Below are 19,733 nucleotides of genomic sequence, written 5' to 3'. Positions count from 1 at the left end.
AAATTAAAGAGCACAATAGAAATCAGACATTGCAAACCTTTGCTCATGTGGTCATATGAACAGTCCAAATGTCTTCATTGGAATGACCTGCATCATAAGCTTCATATAGGATTAGGCCTTATTATATGATCAGGCCTTATGCCAGACAGGCAGCCTAGCAGGAAATGCCAGCCAGCTACAGGGCATGGCAGGGAGAGGAGGCAAGCTCCAATAAGAAGATGAAAATATTCTTTGGCACAGCAGGACTTGCATGGCAACCAGACAATTATCTGCATCCCATTTGCATGTTTGTCTGATTTTAATTCCATCAAGGGGTGCAAAGAGACACCACAGCACAACTGATGAGAATAACCTCCTCTCACCTGACTTAGAATCATAGAATCACAGAAAATGAGAGTGTGAAGGGACCTCAGGAGGTCACATCTAGTCCAACCCCCTGCTCAAAGCTGGACCACCTCCAACTAGACCATCCCAGTCAAAGCTTTGTCCACATGGATCTTAAAAACCTTCAAGGATGGACAGTCCACAACCTCTCTGTGGAGCCTGTTCCAGTGTTTTATTACCCTCCTAGTGAGAGAGTTGTTCCTAATGTCTAACCTCAACTCCCCTTGCTGCAACTGGAGCCCTTTGCTCCTTGTTCTGTCATCTGCCCCCCACTGAGAACAGCCCAGCAGACTTCATGCATGTCCTTTGAGAGTGATCAAGTTCAGCTAGAAGACATTTTTTCGTACCTTGTTATTTCCTTGTGCAAATCTAGTTACTCATGTCCTCTTTGAGGACTTTGCCTTAAGGCAAGATTTCAAGCCCCTATAAAATCATCCCCAGCCTTTCAGGACAAGACTTCTGAGAGCAATGTCTGACTCTCTGCTTCTGGGAAAGGACAAGAAGACTATGAAACCAGGTCCAGAATCTGTGTAACTGGATGTGATTAGAAAGATACAGAGACAAATCTCTATTGTGGTCCCTCTCTGTGGATTTTGCAGCCCACTGATAAAACAATGAGTGAACTTCCTTTACTACAAAGGAAGAGTACTTTCCCTGAAATAATGCCAGATAAGATCATGAATAATCCAGGTCCATCTTAACCCTGTGACAGGTAAAGAAACCCCTTCTCAACCCATCTCAAACTCCCCAACTATTGTTTTGTGATAGAACCACAGAGCAAAAGTCATCCAGCTCTTTAATGGGAATGACCAAAAGATGGTTGTCATCTAGGGGCCAGGTTGTGAAGGCTTTACTCACACTAATTAACACTCAACTTCCCCTGTGCCCCCATTTCAGTGTGATGACTCTTTCATCCCTGTTGAGGGTAAAGGCTCCCGAGGTTCTTCCTAACCCTAATTTTCTGTGATTTTATGATTCTGTGGCAAACCCCTTGGGCATTTCTCCACTGAGGACGATAAAAATTTTAAGACCGTGGCATGGTTGCTAACATGGATATCTGAATGAAAACAGTACCTTGCTAAGCAATGCTGGGCTTTGAAAGCCACAGAGAGTACGTATGTAGGCCATCTGAAATAACCCTTGTCTGTACCATAGTATGACTAATAGCAGGAAGGCTGGGAAAGGGAGAGGAAATGCCATATGACTTTCTATCCCTTCCACAAATCTCTACAACTGAAGTTAACTGTAACACAATAAAATTAATATTCTCAGAAGCGTAGATTGTGATGGACTTTACCTCTGTGCAAGACAGCCAGAGCCATCGTCACTCCTGGCATGGGCTACCTGGACCGTGCATCCGAGACTGCAGAAGGAAGGAGGACCATCTACCTGCGTGTGGCCTCTCCAGAGCAGCGCGGAGGTGGGGGATGATGAGCAGATCTCTCTCTCCACTCCCCCTGCTCCTCATTGAGAACAGGACAAGGTGCCCAGATTGTGTCCAGAATTTAAAGGGCTCCTCCCCCGTTCAGCCTCTGCCTGAGACAGAGATGCTAGGACAGCAGTTTTACAAACACACTCTGTCCATGCACAAACATGCACACACACGTGCAACTACACACACATATACCCCCTTGACCAGTACCCGTGAACCCACATTATGGGATACTAACTTCTCGCTGGTACAGGCTCTTGGAGAATTACTACCCTCCTCCAGGAGCAGGAGCTGAAAAGGATAGATAGATCCCTGGGATCCTTCAGGGAGGAATATGGCAAAGAAAGATGGTATATTAGCGAATGGTTACCTGCAACCTCAAGGGACTCATCTTGGTGACCATAAGGCCCCTTCCAACCTGAAAGGGGAAGGAGAACCAGAAAGAGAAGCGCTCTCTCCAGTCTGCTCTCACTTTTCCCACATATGTGCAGGCCATTTCATCTGGAGAGAGATTTGTGTCCTTGCAGAAAACAAATACCAGTGCTGTGCAAGCCTCTACTTTCTCTCTGGTGCCCTCCCCCCAGGGGCGCCGCAACCCTGCATTTGCAGGTATTTCTTGAAAGCATTCTTTTCTCCTCAAAAGCCCTTGTCTCACGTGGCCTAGTGCAAAAGTTTAGGCTGGGACGTGTTTCTCATCAAAATCTTTCCACCGTATTACTAGACCTGCCAAAACAGCATCAAGAAGGTGCTGAGTAGGAGAAGGATAGACGCTGTGACTAAGCCCCTCGACAAAGGCAGTTCAGCATGCATTCAAATGGCGCATCAGTTAAAAAAAAACTGTTTCTACTGATAGACAGTCAAGGTAAAGCACTAATAATACAAGCGCGCGCAGCTAACTCGGAGTGGCATACCCCTGCAGGCAAAAGCTTTGGAGGGAGCTCTCTCAGAGGTGGGGAAGTTAATCTGAGGAGCTCATGTCAGTGTTTGGTGTGTCAGTTCCTGCCTGCTAGACAAAGGAAAGAAACCTTGAATAATGTTATCTGTATTGCAGCTTTGGCTGAACACAGAATTGTAGTCTTCCCCACCACAACTGTGCAAGACTTCTTCGCCTGGCGAGAACTTACTCATAACAGAAGGTATCAATGACTTCATCACTACCTAGCAAGTCTTCGTCATTACCTAATGAGTAAAGGTTCATTAATAGAACCAAGGCTTGCATAATAGGGTACCAGTGACGGAGCATCTTCTGTTGTTGCTAGTGTCTGGTTTAGTAATAGAGCCATTTAGAAATGTGTGCAAATTTCAGGGGGAGAGGCTGAAAGAAACCAGATTAACAACTAATCTGTTTCCACAGAGGGGAGGAGGATATTGGAACCAGATTCCATGAAAATGTTGATTTCAAAATGAAAAAGAAATGGTTTCTTAAACTGAAATTAATATTTTCAGCTTTATCTCACCTTTTCACTCTCCTGTTTTTAGTTTTTCCTCCTAGTTTCCTGCCTGGAAAAGTGAGGGGGAGACAGTGGGAAAACAGATCTAAGTCTTGATCAGACATTTAAAGATCCTATTCCCAGAACTTCCCCATCTGAAGTTTGTTTTCTGCTGTTTTTTCTTAAGTATGGGGCTCTTTAACAGCACTGCTTCTTCTCCAGGGTAGAAAACTGCAATCTAGAAATCCTGATGGCTTGGAGGCTGAGCCCTTTACCAATGTAAAGGAAAAGACAATCAGACCCTCTTTGTTTAAATCCTATAGGCAACTCTGAAAAGCCTCAATACAAATTGTAAAAAATTTGAGATTCTTCTAGGCCAGGCTTGGCAACACTTTGCATCAGCAGAACACAAAGCAGCTTACACCAGTGAGGTGGTATCTTTATCGCCCTTATGTACGCAAGGAAACTGAAACACATAGGATGGAAGTGATGAGCCCACGGACACCGAGGGGATGTGTACGCACATGCTATTTTCTGCCAGTGAAACCAGCTTAACTTTTTTAAGTTGACTTAACTGTCAGAGTGTACACACACACGTGGAGCAGAGTCGACTTAAATGTGGCTCAAGATAATACACCTCTAAGGTGTATTATTCTGAGCCGCATTAGTCAAGTTGACTTGGTTCATAAGATGTCTGCCACCATGTCAAGGAGCTGTACATGTGTACTCTCTGACATGGCTCAAGTCAGCTTGGTTAAGTCAACTTATTTTAAGTTGACTTAGTATGTGTGTATGCACCCAAGTGCTTTAGGTACAGAGTGATGAAACAGAACCCAAGTCTCCTGAGCTCCAGTCCTGGATGTCATGTAATTAGGCTCTGCTGCCATTAGCAACTGTGGTTGTTTTGATTTGACTGGAAATACTTCTCAGGACCCTGACTCTCCAAAAGCAGGGGTTCGGAGCCATCTGAACATTAGGCTTTAAAGTACTTCAGAGTGGGCACCCAGCATGCCTGTTCCCTTTAGAGAAGTGTGGCCACTGCATAAAATACACAGCCACTTAGGGAAACCACAAGCCTCCATTGGACTCTTTCCCAAATTTTATCAAGCACTAGAAAATGGCTTCACATCACGTAGCAATCACCTGCACTGTCAGTTTTGCAATGCAGTGCTTGGCCAGGGATGACGGAGCCGAATTGTACAACCAAATCCTCCTCCACTATTTTACCCATTTCCACTTTGCAACATACAGCGGGTGGAGTTAGCAATTAAACCTCTGTGTAATAGAAGGAAGACAGATCACATAAAAGGCAAGCTATTGATAAAGCAAGATGAGTCAAACAAGACGGTGGATAATCAGAGGTGTGGCTATTTTGAAACAGGTTGGTCATTGCTCCTCAAGGGGCATATTGCGTTTCCAGGAGGACGGCTTAGAAACCATATAAAAGTTCTCCCAACCAAGGATACCTCATCCATTCAGCTTCACTCCTACCGCACGTGTTCCTGTTGGCATTCAGGGTAAGTTAATATTATCACTAATGAATTAAATGAATAAATGAATCCATGTAAAGTAGTTTAATGGACTTGGACTATCTTGCCAAAGATGTATTAACGGTTCAGGATACTGAAATACAGACTTGAGTTCTGCCTTGGTGGTACATTTTTGCTTTGTGCCAAAGTTGATGCCAAATCTTTGGTGCTAAGTAGCATACTTTATTAGCAGGGTTTTTTTTCCTGTTTGCTTGTATGACTAGTACTAGTACCTAGCTCCCAGGTATTTACTGAGGATAACATGGAAAGAACTGACGTAAAATACAGGAGAGCAGAAAGGACAAACGAATGGAGAAACAGGTGAAAGAGAGCTGAGACCAGCGCTGTGTTTGGCCTCACTAGTAAATCTGGGAATTCATTTTGGTGAATTGAAAAGTAAAAGAAAATGAAATCATTCCATGTCAGATAAAATTGGTCCAAACAAAACAGCTTGATTTGGATTCAAACACACTTAAGGCATGCTTTTTCCTAACAGAACCGAAGGAGATATTTAAACAAATGATCCTTTTAAATAATGGTTTGTTTCCAAGTGCCAAAATGAAACATTACCACTCCTCTGCAATGCTGCCTTTTCCCTGTTGTCTTTTGTCTTATGCTGTGAAGTTGCCAAACTTTTCAACCTTCCCTGGTTTGCAGTTTTCACCACCACCACCAACAACAAGAAAAGAGCTTGAAATGCTCTCATTAAGGCAACGACCTGAGAATTAATCATCTCTCCCTCCGGCTCTTGAAGCGTTTGAGGGCAAGGCTCCATGATAATAATCTCCCTGGCTCATCGTTCCCTCTTGATTGCTGACTCAGTCCGTTTTAGGCAATTCATCCAGTATTTTCAGAGGATTAGCCTGAAACCTGGCTCAGCAAGTGGGAATTTTCTGGACAGTCTCACAGACAAATGCTATGGAGCCCCCAATGAAAACCGGTGGGCAGCTGGGACCTGTTGAGGGATCCTGAACACTGCACAGGGATACAAGGAAAATCTAAGATGAAACTTCTGCTTTTGCATTGAACTAAAATTGCTTTCTTTCTCTCTCCCTCTCTCTCTCTCTTTCAGGTTCCCTGCACTACAGAAAAGATGTGTTCCCGTGAAAACAGAGGCTGCCACGACACAGAGAGCTCTTCCTGCCACGACAGTGGACGTTCATCTTGCCACAGCTCTGGGGATGTCATCTGCCATGAGGTGACACCACTGCCTGACATCCAGACCGTGCCGCCTATGCCGTTGCCATTGCCAGCTCCGGCCCCCATCCCCTGCCAGCAGCAGCAGACCAAGCAGCCTATCCACTGGCCACCACAGCAGCAGCACCAAAAGTGAAGGGGTACCTACCAGCAAACAGCAGTGCATCCCAGAATGCAATGGGGCTGAGCCGGCATTGCAATCCCTGGATGGTGCCTGGAGCTCCGAAAGCTTTGCATGCCTCATTATCTTCCTACACCACCCTCTCCAAACAGTGCTGCAGCAACCTGCTATGTTAGCAACCCCCGTAGGAAATGTGATTTGTTCTTTCATGCTCAGATCACTCAATCTACTGATTAAATGACCCACTGATGCTTCTGTATCTGATGCTAAAATTGAGCCATTAAAACTTACCATACACACAAGCGCTGGTGTCCTAGTGTTTGTTCCCCTGAATATTCTCCATCCCTTCTCTACTGCTATTTCCCTTCCTCTTTAGGGGAGTCTGAAGAGCCCGGCTGGCACGGGACTGGGGAAGTAAACACAGTCAGTATAAAACTGGGCAGAGACATAAAGTGGGAGAGATCATTGAGTGACACCCTCCAGGAAAAAAAACCAAGGAGTAGAAATCAGCTGGACAACCTCCCAAAAGCTCTTGAGCCCCAGCTGCTCAGTGATCACAAGTTGTGAACTTCTGGTTCCTGAATTAAACAGCTACTTAAACCCTTTCCTATTAATTAGACTATAATATTCAAAGCAGCTGGATGGCTTTCAGTGCCCACTGGGTTTCACTGGGAGTGGGTTAACTCAGGCCTCCCCAGTTTCTTAGGGTAGCTAGGTCTGCTGCTGTTAAGCATTGCAGATCCAAAGGCCAGACTTCTACCAGTGTTTAAATGGCTGGATAAGGAAGGAGGCACCTAGTGGGATTTTCCAAAACACCTAAGGAGGAGCCCATCTACACTGTTAAGTCTCTTTTGGAAATGATCATCTGTATCACATGGCCCCAGGTCCTTGTAAGCACATAACTCCTGTTGAAAACAATCACCTCGCAGCCCCAAGTGAAATATCAGCTCAATACCCTTCCAAGAAGGGCCTAACTCAGACAGGGGGACAAGGCTGAGCTCTTCAATGAGTTTTTTGCCTCATTGTTCCTGAACAAGGGTCAAGATAAGTCTCCTAACGGGTTCTTAGATGGGCATCAGCCCAGCAACTGTTGACGCTGACTTGGTGCAGAGTCACTTGGATGGACTGGATATGTTCAAGTCGGCAGGACTGGATGAGTTGCATCCGAGGGCACTGAAGGAATTAGCTGGTGTCATAGTAGAACCACTGGCCCGGCTGTCTGAGCCCTTGTGGCACTTGGGTCAGGTCCCGGAGGACTGGAAAAGGGCCAATGTGGTCCCTATTTTCAAGAAAAGGAGGAAGGAGTATCTGAGTATTTATAAGCCAGTTAGTCTCACCTCTATCCTTGGAAAAGTCTTTGAAAAAATTATTAAGAATTATATTTGTGTAAGTCCAGTGGGAAAAATAATGCAGCAGGGCAACCAGCATGGATTCATAGCAGGTAGATCATGCCTAACCAATCTGGTTTCTTTTTATGACCAGGTCACAAAATGCTTAGATGAAGGAGTAGAGATGGATGTCATTTACTTGGATTTTAGGAAGGTCTTCAATATGGTATCTCATCCCAGTCTCATAAATAAATTAAGAGACTGTGACTTAGATGATCACACAGGCCGGTGGATCGCAAATTGGCTTGGGGGTCACAGAGAGTGGTGGTGGACAGGTCCGTATTGATCTGGAAGGATGTGGGTAGTGGGGTCCCACAGGGCTCGGTCCTTGGGTCTGTACTCTTCAATGTCTTCATCAGTGACTTGGTTGTGGGCATGAAGTGTACTTTGTCCAAGTTTGTGAATGATACTAAATTGTGGGGTGGAGAGAATACATCAGAGGGTGGGGAACGATTGCAGGCAGACCTGGACAGGTTGGAAAATTGGCCAGAACACAATTGGATGTAATACAACACAGACAAATACAAAGTGCTGTACCTAGGGCATAAAAATATCCAGCACACCTACTGGCTGGGGAATGGCCCTCTCAGCTGCACAGAAGTGGAAGCGGATCTTGGAGTCATAGTGGGCTCCAAGATGAACACGAGTCGTCAGTGTGACGAAATCATCAGCAAAGCTAACTGCACTTTATCATGCATTAGCAGATGCATGACAAATTGATCCAAGGAGGTGATACTTCCTCTCTATATGGCATTGCTCAGACCGCAGGTGGAGTACTGAGACCAGTTTTGGGCACCATACATTAAGAAGGATGTGGATAACCTTGTGGGTCCAGAGGAGGGCCGCTCATATGATTAAGGGTTTGCAGGCCAAGCCCTATGAGGAGAGACTAAGGGACCTGGATCTCTTCAGCCTCCGCAAGAGAAGGCTGAGGAGTGATCTTGTGGCCACCTACAAATTCATTAGGGGGGCACAGCAAGAAATCAGAGATTAGGGCACCTCTTGGAGTAACAAGAAACAATGGTCACAAACTGACAGAGAGCAGATTTAGGCTACATATCAGGAAAAACTTCTCCATGGTAAGGGTGGCCAGAATCTGGAATGGGCTCCCAAGGGAGGCGTTGCTCTCCCCTACCTTGGGGGTCTTCAAGAGAAGGTTAGACCAGCATCTGGCTGGGGTCATCTGACCCCAGCACTCTTTCCTGCCCGGGGCAGGGGGCCGGGCTCGATGATCTGTTGAGGTCTCTTCCAACCCTAGCAGCTGTGAATATATGAATCTGTGACACTCCCTACTTGAGACAGCCTGGAAAATCTCAGGCAAAGGCTGTAAATGTGGTGCCCTTTCCCTGAGCTGAGCCAGGCGAGATCCAGGTTCGCATGCCAGCTAGGCATCTGCAGCCCCAGTTAAAAAACCATGAGCTCTTAAATGCTGCTGCTGGTTGAAAAACAGGGAGAACATTTTTTCAGACATTTTCCTTTGTAGTTTGGTTATCTGGAATAAATAGACAAAAGGACAACAGACAAATTCAGAAATCAACAGTCTTTTTTTTCCCCCCTTCTATTATATTCTCACTGTCTCTCCCTAAGCTTCATTTTCAGCCAAGCCCAAGATGAATCTGAAGGGCTTCAGTGATACTTTAGCTAGGGGGCTGTTGTTCATCTGTATATGACTGATGCACTATGAATTAAAAGTGCTTATAAAAGGAGGGATTTTGAAAAAGCTTTGAACATATAAATATCTCTCCTTACCCAAAGAGAAGCAGAATTTTCTACAAAGGTTTTGCCTGGGGTTCTGCCCTAAGAAAGATTTAGGCTTCTAGACTGGTCTACAAAAATGCTTAAGTATTAAAATCAGAAATAACTATCTCCTTTATGAGTTAGTTATACCACGGTTTAAAGGACTTTGAGGACATAATTCAAATTCTTCTTATAAGAAGTATTTACGTCATTTATAAAAAGGAGGTTGGCATTTTTTAAACAAAAATTCCTTTCATTTAAAAGAAAAACATTCTGAACATTTTCACAAAAACTATGAACCGCTTCCTACTTCTAGGTCCCAAATGCTAGATACGCTGCTACATTTACTGATGGTATAAGCACAGCACAGGGCAATAAGACAACCTGGACGAGATGATACACTAAGCCCATGGCAAAGGTGGAAACAGAAACCAGAAGTCCTGGCCTACCATGAACTGAATTTCATTTTCTATTAATAGAGGTTATAATTAATGTACTACATCACAGTTAATCACAGGTGTAGGTGTGGTCACATGCTATTCTGTAAGGGCCAAGCTATGTCTCCCATTGACTTTAACAGGATCTGAATTTCTCCCCTTACTGCTCAGTCATGCTGATTTCATTGTGATAACACATCCGGCTCGCATGGGACGGCGGAGGGAACAGGCTAAGATATTAGCCAACAAAATGTTGGAATAGCCCAGTCTATAAAGAAGAGCTTGAGCTTTTCTTAAACTGCAGGGGCAGGCAAATATTTCGGGCGGAGGGCCATTTACTGAATTTTGGCGAGCCATTGAGGGCTGCATGACAAGCAGCTGTGGGCAGATAAATATAAATTTTCAAAATTTTTTAGGGGCCCCGCGGGCCAGGTAGAATGGCCTTGGGGGCCACATCCGGCTCATGGGCCACATTTTGCCTACCCCTGTAAGAGCATTACCTGGCACAAGCAAACATCCATGCCATTTTCTTGGGGGAATTCCCAGGCAGCCAAACATGTAACCATTATGCAAACCTTGCTGCTATAGCTACACCTTACAGCCTTCTTGGAAACAGGTGGGTGAGCAAAGATTGCAAGATTAGGGCCATAATCCTGCATCTGAGCAAGATCAGTAAGCATGCAGGCAGATCTGTCAGATGAATGAATCTTTTGCAGCATAAATAGAAAAACAGAACTGTTCATCAGAGACCTGGTTCAATTGTCTGGCTTAACCACCTCAGTATAAAATACAGTTGCTGTTCTATATCAGCCATACAAAAAAAAAAAGATCAGAGACCACAGTCTCAGAGACCTGAAACTTTGAATTAGGTGATGGGGCATTTGAACCAAGATGGCAGAAAGTACAAAGAGCTGGTACATGTGACTTTTCCTAGGTTTCTAAATGACTGCAGTGTTCAGGAATGGATTTGGCCAGCCCCAGTTCTGTGGCAGTACTACCTGCAGAATTGCTTCAGTTTGACTTAGGCTTTGTCCATACATACATCTGCACCAGCTGAGTTGAACAGATTCCATAAAGCTCTCTATGGACACTTTTGTATCAATTTAGGAGCGGTTTGCTTCACTTTAGCCTAAACTACTTGCTAGCCAACACCAACTAAACCAAAACAAACCTGGTTTAAGCCACAGTAACAACATACACATAACTTTCAGTACCAGTACAATGAATCAGCTTTAAATTCCACCCTCCGTTAAACATCTGGACAACTCAGTCCTTCAGAAGCCATTTTGAACCGGTGTCATTAACCTGGTACAAAGCACACTCTTATTACAGTTTAAACCAGGTTTATTTTGTTTTCCCTCACACTGATGAAAAGTGGCTGTGTCTACATGAGACACTTTTACTGTGCAGTAACCTATTCTACTGCACAGGAAAGTGTCACTGTCCACAAGTCTAGGTGCTTACTGCATAGTAAATTAGTCCACTGAGCAGTAAATCTACTGTGCAGTAAAGCCAAATAGCATTAATTGCACATGTTGACACACCCAATAGGATTAAATAAAAAGCATATAAACCTATAAGACTAAAGAAGCAGCCATACAGGTTTATACCAGTTGAAAACATCCTGGACAGGTTTATGTTGGTTAGTGAGTGGAGACTCCAAGGAGCCTTTTCCCATATTTGTTACTCCCTGCCTGGTCCACGTAACTTGGACAAGCACACAAGGACATTTATCCTAAATCAAGTGCCTATTTACCCCTTGATTAAAAAAGTTTTACCTTGTGATTCTGTTTAGGGTCCTATCCTGCATTTATGAATGGGAGCTATTCACTTATGCAAGCTTTCTGGGGCATTGAGCCAGCCAGTCACCTGCCTACCGTACCTCACCACCCTGATATGTTAAGTCTTGCCTTACTTCTCATCTCAATTCATTGCAGTACGGCATGTCTTTCTTGAGACATTATGTAGAACACATGCTTAATATGGTGTGTGATGCATTAGACATTTAATTAACAAATGGCTTATTAGTACGTTGAAAGGAGAGAGGAACCCTATTATTATTGATGTCAAAACTAAGAATGAGGACAGGAATATGTTTCACTATATGATGTATGCAATCCAAGATGCAAAGCAAGAACATCAGAATGGGAGGTGTGTTTCCAATACACAGAGATGCATAAACTTGAGTGGTCTCTATAATTATGCCCCCGCCACTCTTTCTAAATGTTGCCCTAGGCTTCAGGATGAAGCCCAGCTTACATAATTACGATGACTTTTTTTTTTACTCCTCTTTTTTCCAGCTTCTTTAATTTTCACTATAAAGGGATGTTTCACTACAAAGAAAAAAAATATTGTTACAGCCCTGCACTTTTCAAGATGAATTTTCCTTTTTTTCTGGTTTCTGAAAGACGGGAAATTTGCTGAGATCTGCGTTTCCTTCAAAACCGTCTGCTTCACTGAAGCTATTGGCTTTGGTAATATGAATTAAGGGAATAAAAAAAATAAGAATATAAATCCATCTTGGACAAAGAGTAGGAAAACCCCCTGACAGTGGAACTCTCATGAATTCTAAAGGTTTATTGCCTCCAAATTGTAAAGGCTTATTGCCTCAATTGGGGACCAAAGAAGGAAAGTAAATTAAATTATTCCATCATAAAAATATTTCATACGCTTTACCAAATACAAATAACGCACCAGAAATAAAGCTCAATAAGAACACTTCACCTTATACAGTGCACATCTTGAAAATACATTACAGACGTTAGCTAATTAAAGCCAATGAAAGAGAAGGGAAACTTTCTGGGAGCTGGACTGGATGATCTTGTAAGGTCCCCTCCAGCCCTAATGTCTATGACCCTGTAATTTGAGATTAGAAGCAAGATATGAAGACCATAATTAGTTTAATTTTGTGAGAGTGAGAACTGAACATGTTTGTGCTCAGTGGGTATGTCTACAAGTGCATTTAGGCCAACTTAAATTTACTGCACAGTAAATTACTGCGCAGTAAATTGGGGATGAGCCAGCAACTACATGTGCAGGTGTTAAAGCACATTAACGCTGTGTGTGGACTGAGCTGGGACTAAAGTTAATCCAAAATCAGCCCACACACACAATGTTGCTGAGCAGTAAAGCATCTGTATGTGTTACTGCACAGTAAGTAATTGGGCATAAATTTAATACCTGCATGATGCCATCAGCATAAGTCGCCATGTTTACTGCACAGTACAGTTGTATATGTGTAGACGCACACTCATACTACACAGTAATTTCAGTTACTGCGCAGTAAATGCGCACATGTAGATGCGCTCATTCACTGTTTCTTTGAAATCACTGTTTTTTCGGTGGATGTCACTTCAGCTACTGTGCTGGCATGTGGCAGACTGGTTATGGGACTGCAGAGACTTGGAGAGAAGCAGGATTCACAGGATCACACCTGGTAACTACATTTCCTTGTGGCACAATCAAGCAACCACCACATCAGAGAAGCCCTGGTGTTCAGCTGTCACATGGTCCCAGGGAAACCACCCTAAGTTTCGCAAATCTGGTTCTTCCACTGACTCAGAACTGGTTGCCAACATGCAAACCATTTCAACTCTTTACTGGCAGTTTCATCACACATGAAATAATCATGAAAGAACTTTTCTTACCAAAGTGCTCTGCATCAACAATGGATCAAAATAATCATTGTAATAAAAAATGAGTCAAAGAGTTCATAGGTTCTAGATATACTAGACAGGCAGGGGTTCAGATGAGCAAAGGGCTGGGGCAACATTGCTATGGGCTGTCTCATTTCCTAGACTATGGACTGGAACCATATAAAAAGATCTCATAACCCAGTGCTCCTCATTCACTCATCTTCACTCCTTTGCATTTGTCCTTGCTGCTGAAGAGGGTAAGTCTGATTTCTATTGTTTCTATCTGCTACTTGAATGGAAGCTTTAATATAATGCTTTGCAAATCATAGTCTTAAATTTACTCCTGTCTCTGGACTGGGCTTTCCCTGTCCTCACCCTCTGTGTATGTGGTTGCCTCTTTATGCTAGCACCAAAAAAAACTTGTGGTGCACAGACAGAATATCAGAAAACCAGGGGAAAAGGTGAAGGAAAGGAGCCTACAGAGGGACCAGATCACAGAGCTGAATGAGAGAGTGTTGGTACCAGGTTAATGACACTGGTTCAAAATGGCTTCTGAAGGACTGAGTTGTCCAACCTTTTAATTTAGGCTGAAGTTTGCCAGAGAGGAAAGCAAGCAGCATTTTTGAAGCAGCTTTCCTTTCTCATGAGCTAGTTGTATCTTGTTGCGGAAACCCACATCAGAGTGACACCCTGGTTTGAAGTCATGTATTCTAGATGATCTCCCAGAAATGTTGGCACCAGTGTTTTGGGGATTCATGTTTCCACTAGCTTAAAACTGAAGAAGAAGAAAGACCTTACCTTGAGTGCTGTAGAAATAGAAAAGGGAAGGGGAGAAGGTCCTTTCTGGTTCATTTAACACAGAGCGTCTCTGCCTTGTTTCTTGCAGCTTTGCCCACACGACTGAAGATGTGCTCCCGCAGACCTTGCCACGAGCGTGAAACCTCCTGCCACGAATCACGACCCTCATGCCACAGTTCTGGGTCTCGCTGCCATGAGTCCAGACCTTCCTGCCACATCTCTGTGGTAGAGAGGCCATCCTACTGTCAATGGCAACAATACCGTCCACCCTACTACCCAGACTATCAGCAGTGCTACAAGTACCCTGTGCAGTACCCCAAGTTCCCACAATGCCCCCAGTACCCCCAGTACCCCAAGTATCCCCAGTTCCCACAGTACCCCAAGTAACAGCCAGAAGAACAGCAAGGAGAGAAGCCAAGACCTGCCTGTTCCTTTCCTCCTGTTATGAAGATGGCTGATGTGCCGAAGGTTGCTTTGTCTTGTTGCATAAATTGCAGCTTCTCTGTGTCTGATGGTACCATGCTTTGAAGATTTGCCCGCTGTATAAGTGTGAAGTGTTCTTAATGAGGGTCCTTTCCGCTGTCGTGTATGCTCCCGGAGTATGGGAATCGTTCTAATCTTGCTTTCCTGCTTCATGCTGCAGCTTGATATGGCACACAATAAAACATAACATTCACGAAAGCATCATGGTATTTGTCTTTTAGTTTGGTCATGAAATAGCCTCGTTTCTGGTTATTCTTCAATTCTTTTTTTCTCAATATTCCAGAACTCCTCTTATCATAGAGAATAGGGCTGGACTGGGCCCTGAGAGGTCGTCTAGACCATTCACAGGTCCAAGGCAGGGTCAAATATCCCAAATTGTTCCTGACAGATATTTCTCTAACTGCCCCTTAAGCTCCAATGAAAACCTCCCTGCTTCAGTTCTGAACTAACCTTACAGCTAGAAAGTTTTTTTTCCTCATATCAAGCTAAATCTCCCTTGCTTCATATTAAGTCCATGACTTCTTATTTAATTCCCAATGCCCATGGAGAACAATTTCTAACCTTCCACTTCACAATAACCTTTGAGGTCTTTGAAGACTCTTGTCTCTTCCCTCAGCCTTCACTTCTCTAGCCAAAGCCAACCCAAATCTTTCAACCTTTTGTCATGAATTGTGTTTTCTAGACAGCTGTTCATTTTTTGTTCCTTTTTATGGAGTTTGTCCAGTTAGTCCACACCTTTCTTGAAGTTTGGTGCTCAGAATTAGACACAATCTAACACAGTACTCTAGCTGAGGTCTTACTAGTACTGAAGATGGAAAGGGGTTGTTGAAAACAACATTGCTTCACTGAAGTCACCTGGAAATTTGGCCCAATATATACAGGATTTTCCTATAAAACTTATTACCTTGAGTAAACTGTATACATTTTTAGAATACTGTTTCTGTAATATGCTTCAGAGAGAAGTATCATCCCAGTAAAATCAGAGGGGGGGTTTTGTCTACACGTTTAACAATACACCCAAAGCAGCAGAAATCTCCATTATCTATTTGATAACTGTTCCACTTCTCACAGGGACAGATCACAAAAACCACAATAGTCAGTTTGAGGTTTTTAAAGGAGATGAGGGGGACAGGAAAGTATATAACACTTGACTTTTTCCAGGTCAGGCCTTTTGGCATTTATGTAATACAAATAATTAGGCTAATAACAGATAATGATAGCATGACCATAAATGCAGCATTAACAATGCTCATTATCTAATTGTAAGCCACACATGAAGTTCACTTGAGAAATAACACTCCATCATCATGACTCTCTCATTGCTCAAACACACTACTGAATTCTCAGAAATGACCTTCCAGATAATTCCAGATCCAGTTTTTCTAAAGAAGAACCTTTTTTTTAAAAGGCAGAAATATATATTCTTGCCAAATAGTAGAGAGCAACACTGGGAGCAGAAGATATCTGCTTCTAAAGTTTGCCAGGGAGTCAGAGAGAATTAGCATTTTACTTTAACCACCCTCTGGTGGTAAAATATTACCAAAAAACTGAAAAATGAATGCCTGCAGGTGAAGAAAGAAAAAACAGGTGATACAGGAAGAAGTGCAGTCTAGTCAACTAAGCAAGCTGACTTCTGTTCTCGCTTTGGCTATTCCACTGACTTCAGGGAGAAATGCAGATATCTTTCCCCAAGTCTAAATGAAATTCAAACGAGATGCAGGAAGCATGGACATTACCCTATTGCCTAAGGAAGAGCCCGCAGCAGATCTGACGTAGATGCAAGGCAAGAGAGGGGATTAACCTGCTCTGCTGAATAATCTGCTGCAGAGACTTTACAGAACTGGATGAGTTAGGAACTCGAGATACTTGAACTTAGGCTAGGAATAGACACTGCGTTTGTCCTTGGGTAAACAGTGCTTGTATTTACCCCAGAACAGAAATATCCCAGGATGTGGCATGTGTACACATCACCCTTCTAATCAGGGTTTAATGGGTGGCTGAATACACTGCCACTTTTCTGCCATTGATTCAATGATATAATCCTGGGCAGTAGCAGCCTTAGGGGAGGACAAACTGGGTGACCACCCTGGGCCCCACATTTTATAAAAATACAAATTAATTACACGGAATATTTGTATTATCAATATTGTATTAAAATACTTTCATTGCAGTTTCATGGATAGGGCAAAGTGAAATTGAAATTGAAGATGTCTGACTTGCTTATAGGTCATCACAATTAAGCTTTAAAGGGGCCCCAAATGACCCTCTTGCCCAGGGCCCCAACAACCCTAAGGCCACCATGATCCTGGGATAACTGTACAAACATACTTTTCAGTATCCCAGGATAGACTGTTACTACATCTTATCTGGGAAACCTGTTTAGGATTGATCCTGGTGTAATGGATATTAGAGCTGTGTGAAGCTGCAGTAGCCGATTCCATTCAGAGGCGATTCGGCCCAAATCTGAATCGAATCGGGAGATCAATTAAAAGCTCTGGATCCATTCAAAGCTTCCAAATTGATTTGAAAAAGATTCAGAAAAGATTCGGTGATTCGGCCATAGACTAAACAGGCAGCTGACACAGCTGCCTCCAGCTGCTAAGTCTGTAGGGGCTGGAGGAGGGGGAAGGGAAGAGGCATGGGGGAGGGAGGGATTGGGCCCCGGGCAGGGACAAAGTCGGCAAGCAGCAGCAGGGCATAACCCGGGCTCCCAGTGCTGCCGTGCCAGCAGGGCAGAGTCCCCACTTCCAGCACTGATGCGGGCACAACAGCCCTGGGAGCAGGGACTATGCCCTGCTGCAACTTGCTCAGCCAGTGTGGGGTTGGGGGAAGCCACGATGCAGGTATGCCTTACTCCAGGCAGAAGGGGCAAGCAGCAGCAGGGCATAACCCCCACTCCCAGCGCTGTTGCACCTGCATCAGTGCTCGGAGCAGGGGTTCTGCCCTGCTGCCACTTGCCCAGGCAGTGCAGGGGGGTGTGGGATTCAGGTGCTGCCACCGCTTCTCAGTCTGGGCAGGGAGAGCGAGCACTGCCTCCACTTGTCCAGCTGGGACAGGAGGAGGGGACAGTGCCACCACTTGTCCAGCCAAGGCGGGGAGAGCGGGCACTGCCATCACTTGTCCGGTTGGGACAGAGGGAACAAGTGCTACCATCACTTGTCCAGCTGAGGTCAGGGGGAGCGGGATGCAGGTGCCACTGCCGCTTGTCCAGCTGGGGCAGAGGGGAGCAGGATGCAGGCACAGCAGTGCTGGGAGCTGGGGCTATGCCCTGCTGCTGCTTGCCCACTTCCTCCTGGAGCAACCCATGCCCAACTCCTCCTTCCCCAATCCCCCACACCAAGGCTGGGCAAGCAGCAGTAGAGCAGAGCCCCTGCTCCCAGCACTACCATGCCCGGAGTTGCTTGTCTTTTTAGCATAACAAAAATAGTCCAAGTCTGCCACATGACCAGAGGGTTATGCACGCCACTTGAATCAGTGCATTTCAACTATAAGTAACACTTCCACGGGCTCAATCCCAGCTGTCCAGGGACAAATTGTTTAACATCTTGGGTAGTGGTGTTGCTATGCACCAGAAAAAACATTCAAGGACATGCTTCAAATGATTCTTTTCATTGGGAATGTAGTACTGAAAGGCTTCAGAAAATCCCACTAGGCATCTCTATGCCTCCTCTGGCTCCTATGCACCTTCAAAATGCCTTCATTTTTCTGGACCTGTGTAAGGTGCACCTCTATCTTCACCTCTACACTGTCAAAGGCAGGATATTTCCAAGTTGTCCTTCAGAACAGCAAGATGGACTTCCCCTTCAGAGCCTGAAGAGTACCTAGCACCAGGCAGGTACATCTCAGGTCAGGTTGGGTGGTGCCAGGATGATACAAACCCTAATAATGAGTAAATGGATAATAGATAACCTAGTGGGAGTGACTGTCAACAGATACCTATGAACTGAGGATTGCCTATGAACTAACTCCATAAAGAATATTCCTTCATACTAGATGGATCGTTCCTTCCTTATGTGCACTACGGAAACCTAAAATTTCACTGGCAAGATCAAGTTTTCTCAACAAGGGGCTAGGTTTAGAAAGTTCAGAAGTAATTCCAGGCCTATCCTCCTCCTCACAGCCCAAAGGACTTCCCTTAACCTCCCTTTTAGGTTTGGTTCATAAAGACTTATTCAAAATAGTCCTTTGCAATCATTTGTCATGCCCAAGTTCTCCTTCACAGGACATCCTCTATCTAATAACAGCCACAAGTTGTTGGAGAGTAGGTTTAGATTAGACATCCGTAAGACCTACTTCACAGTCAGGGCGGCTAGGATCTAGAACCAACTTCCAAGGGAAGTGGTGCTGGCTCCTACCCTGGGGATCTTTAAGAAGAGGCTTGATGCCTACCTGGCTGGAGTCATCTGAGCCCAGTTTTTTTCCTTCCCAGGAGGGGGGGTCAGACTTGAAGATCTACAAGGTCCCTTCCGACCCGACTTCTATGATGCTCTGATTCTATGATTGAGCAAGTTCCTCCTGCAATCCTCTATACCAAACAGTACAGCCTTCCAGCTCCAGATCTGGCTGCTCTATAAGCAGATCAGGTTGTACATGGGGCATGTCTACATATGTGCTTTAATGTGCATTAGCCTATTTTAACGTGCATTTAAGCATCACAAAAATCTGCGCGCTTTCACTAATACACTTTAAAGTGGGCTAATGCACCTTTTTCTAGCACCACACAATAGAGGTACTAAATTTAATGCACTTTAGCAAAAGTGCATTAATGAATGTGTGAACACACCCAAATGACTCCATCTCTAGTGCTCTTTTCTCTCTACTGTCAATGAGACAGTACCTAGTTGGGTAGTTCCTAGTTAACCAATCCACACAAACCATTCAAACCTCATGTCATACATGAAAAATAATTTCTCCATTTACCTAAGGAACTGTCCCTGGTGTAGAAGTAATTAGCTTACTTGTCTAGAAAAAAACAGAAAAAGATCAGAAGTCTGTCTGACCCCCCACCTGGGCAGGGAAAAAACTGGGCTCAGATGACTCCAGCCAGGTAGGCATCAAATCATTGTACAACCTGCCAGGAAAAGAAAAGGAATCCACGGAAACTAAGTTAATGTCATTGCAATTACAGACTTTAGACAGGGGCAGAAGCCGAGGTTTCCATC

General features: G+C 44.3%; 1 protein-coding gene across 1 annotated transcript in view; it reads left to right on the top strand.

Moving 5' to 3' along the window:
- Window positions 1–13,454: 13,454 nt before the first annotated feature.
- LOC109324688 (sperm mitochondrial-associated cysteine-rich protein-like) overlaps window positions 13,455–19,733 on the top strand; it is a 13,686-nt gene continuing 7,407 nt past the window's right edge. The window contains exon 1 of the mRNA XM_019556720.1: window positions 13,455–13,547. The gene's annotated coding sequence lies outside the window, so the exon portion shown is untranslated. The remainder of the gene's footprint in view (window positions 13,548–19,733) is intronic.

Source organism: Crocodylus porosus, unplaced genomic scaffold, assembly GCF_001723895.1.
Source record: "Crocodylus porosus isolate Cpor-Errol unplaced genomic scaffold, CroPor_comp1, whole genome shotgun sequence".
Taxonomy (NCBI): domain Eukaryota; kingdom Metazoa; phylum Chordata; order Crocodylia; family Crocodylidae; genus Crocodylus; species Crocodylus porosus.
The sequence above is the reverse complement of the archived record's forward strand: the minus strand, read 5'-3'. Positions and strand labels throughout refer to the sequence as shown.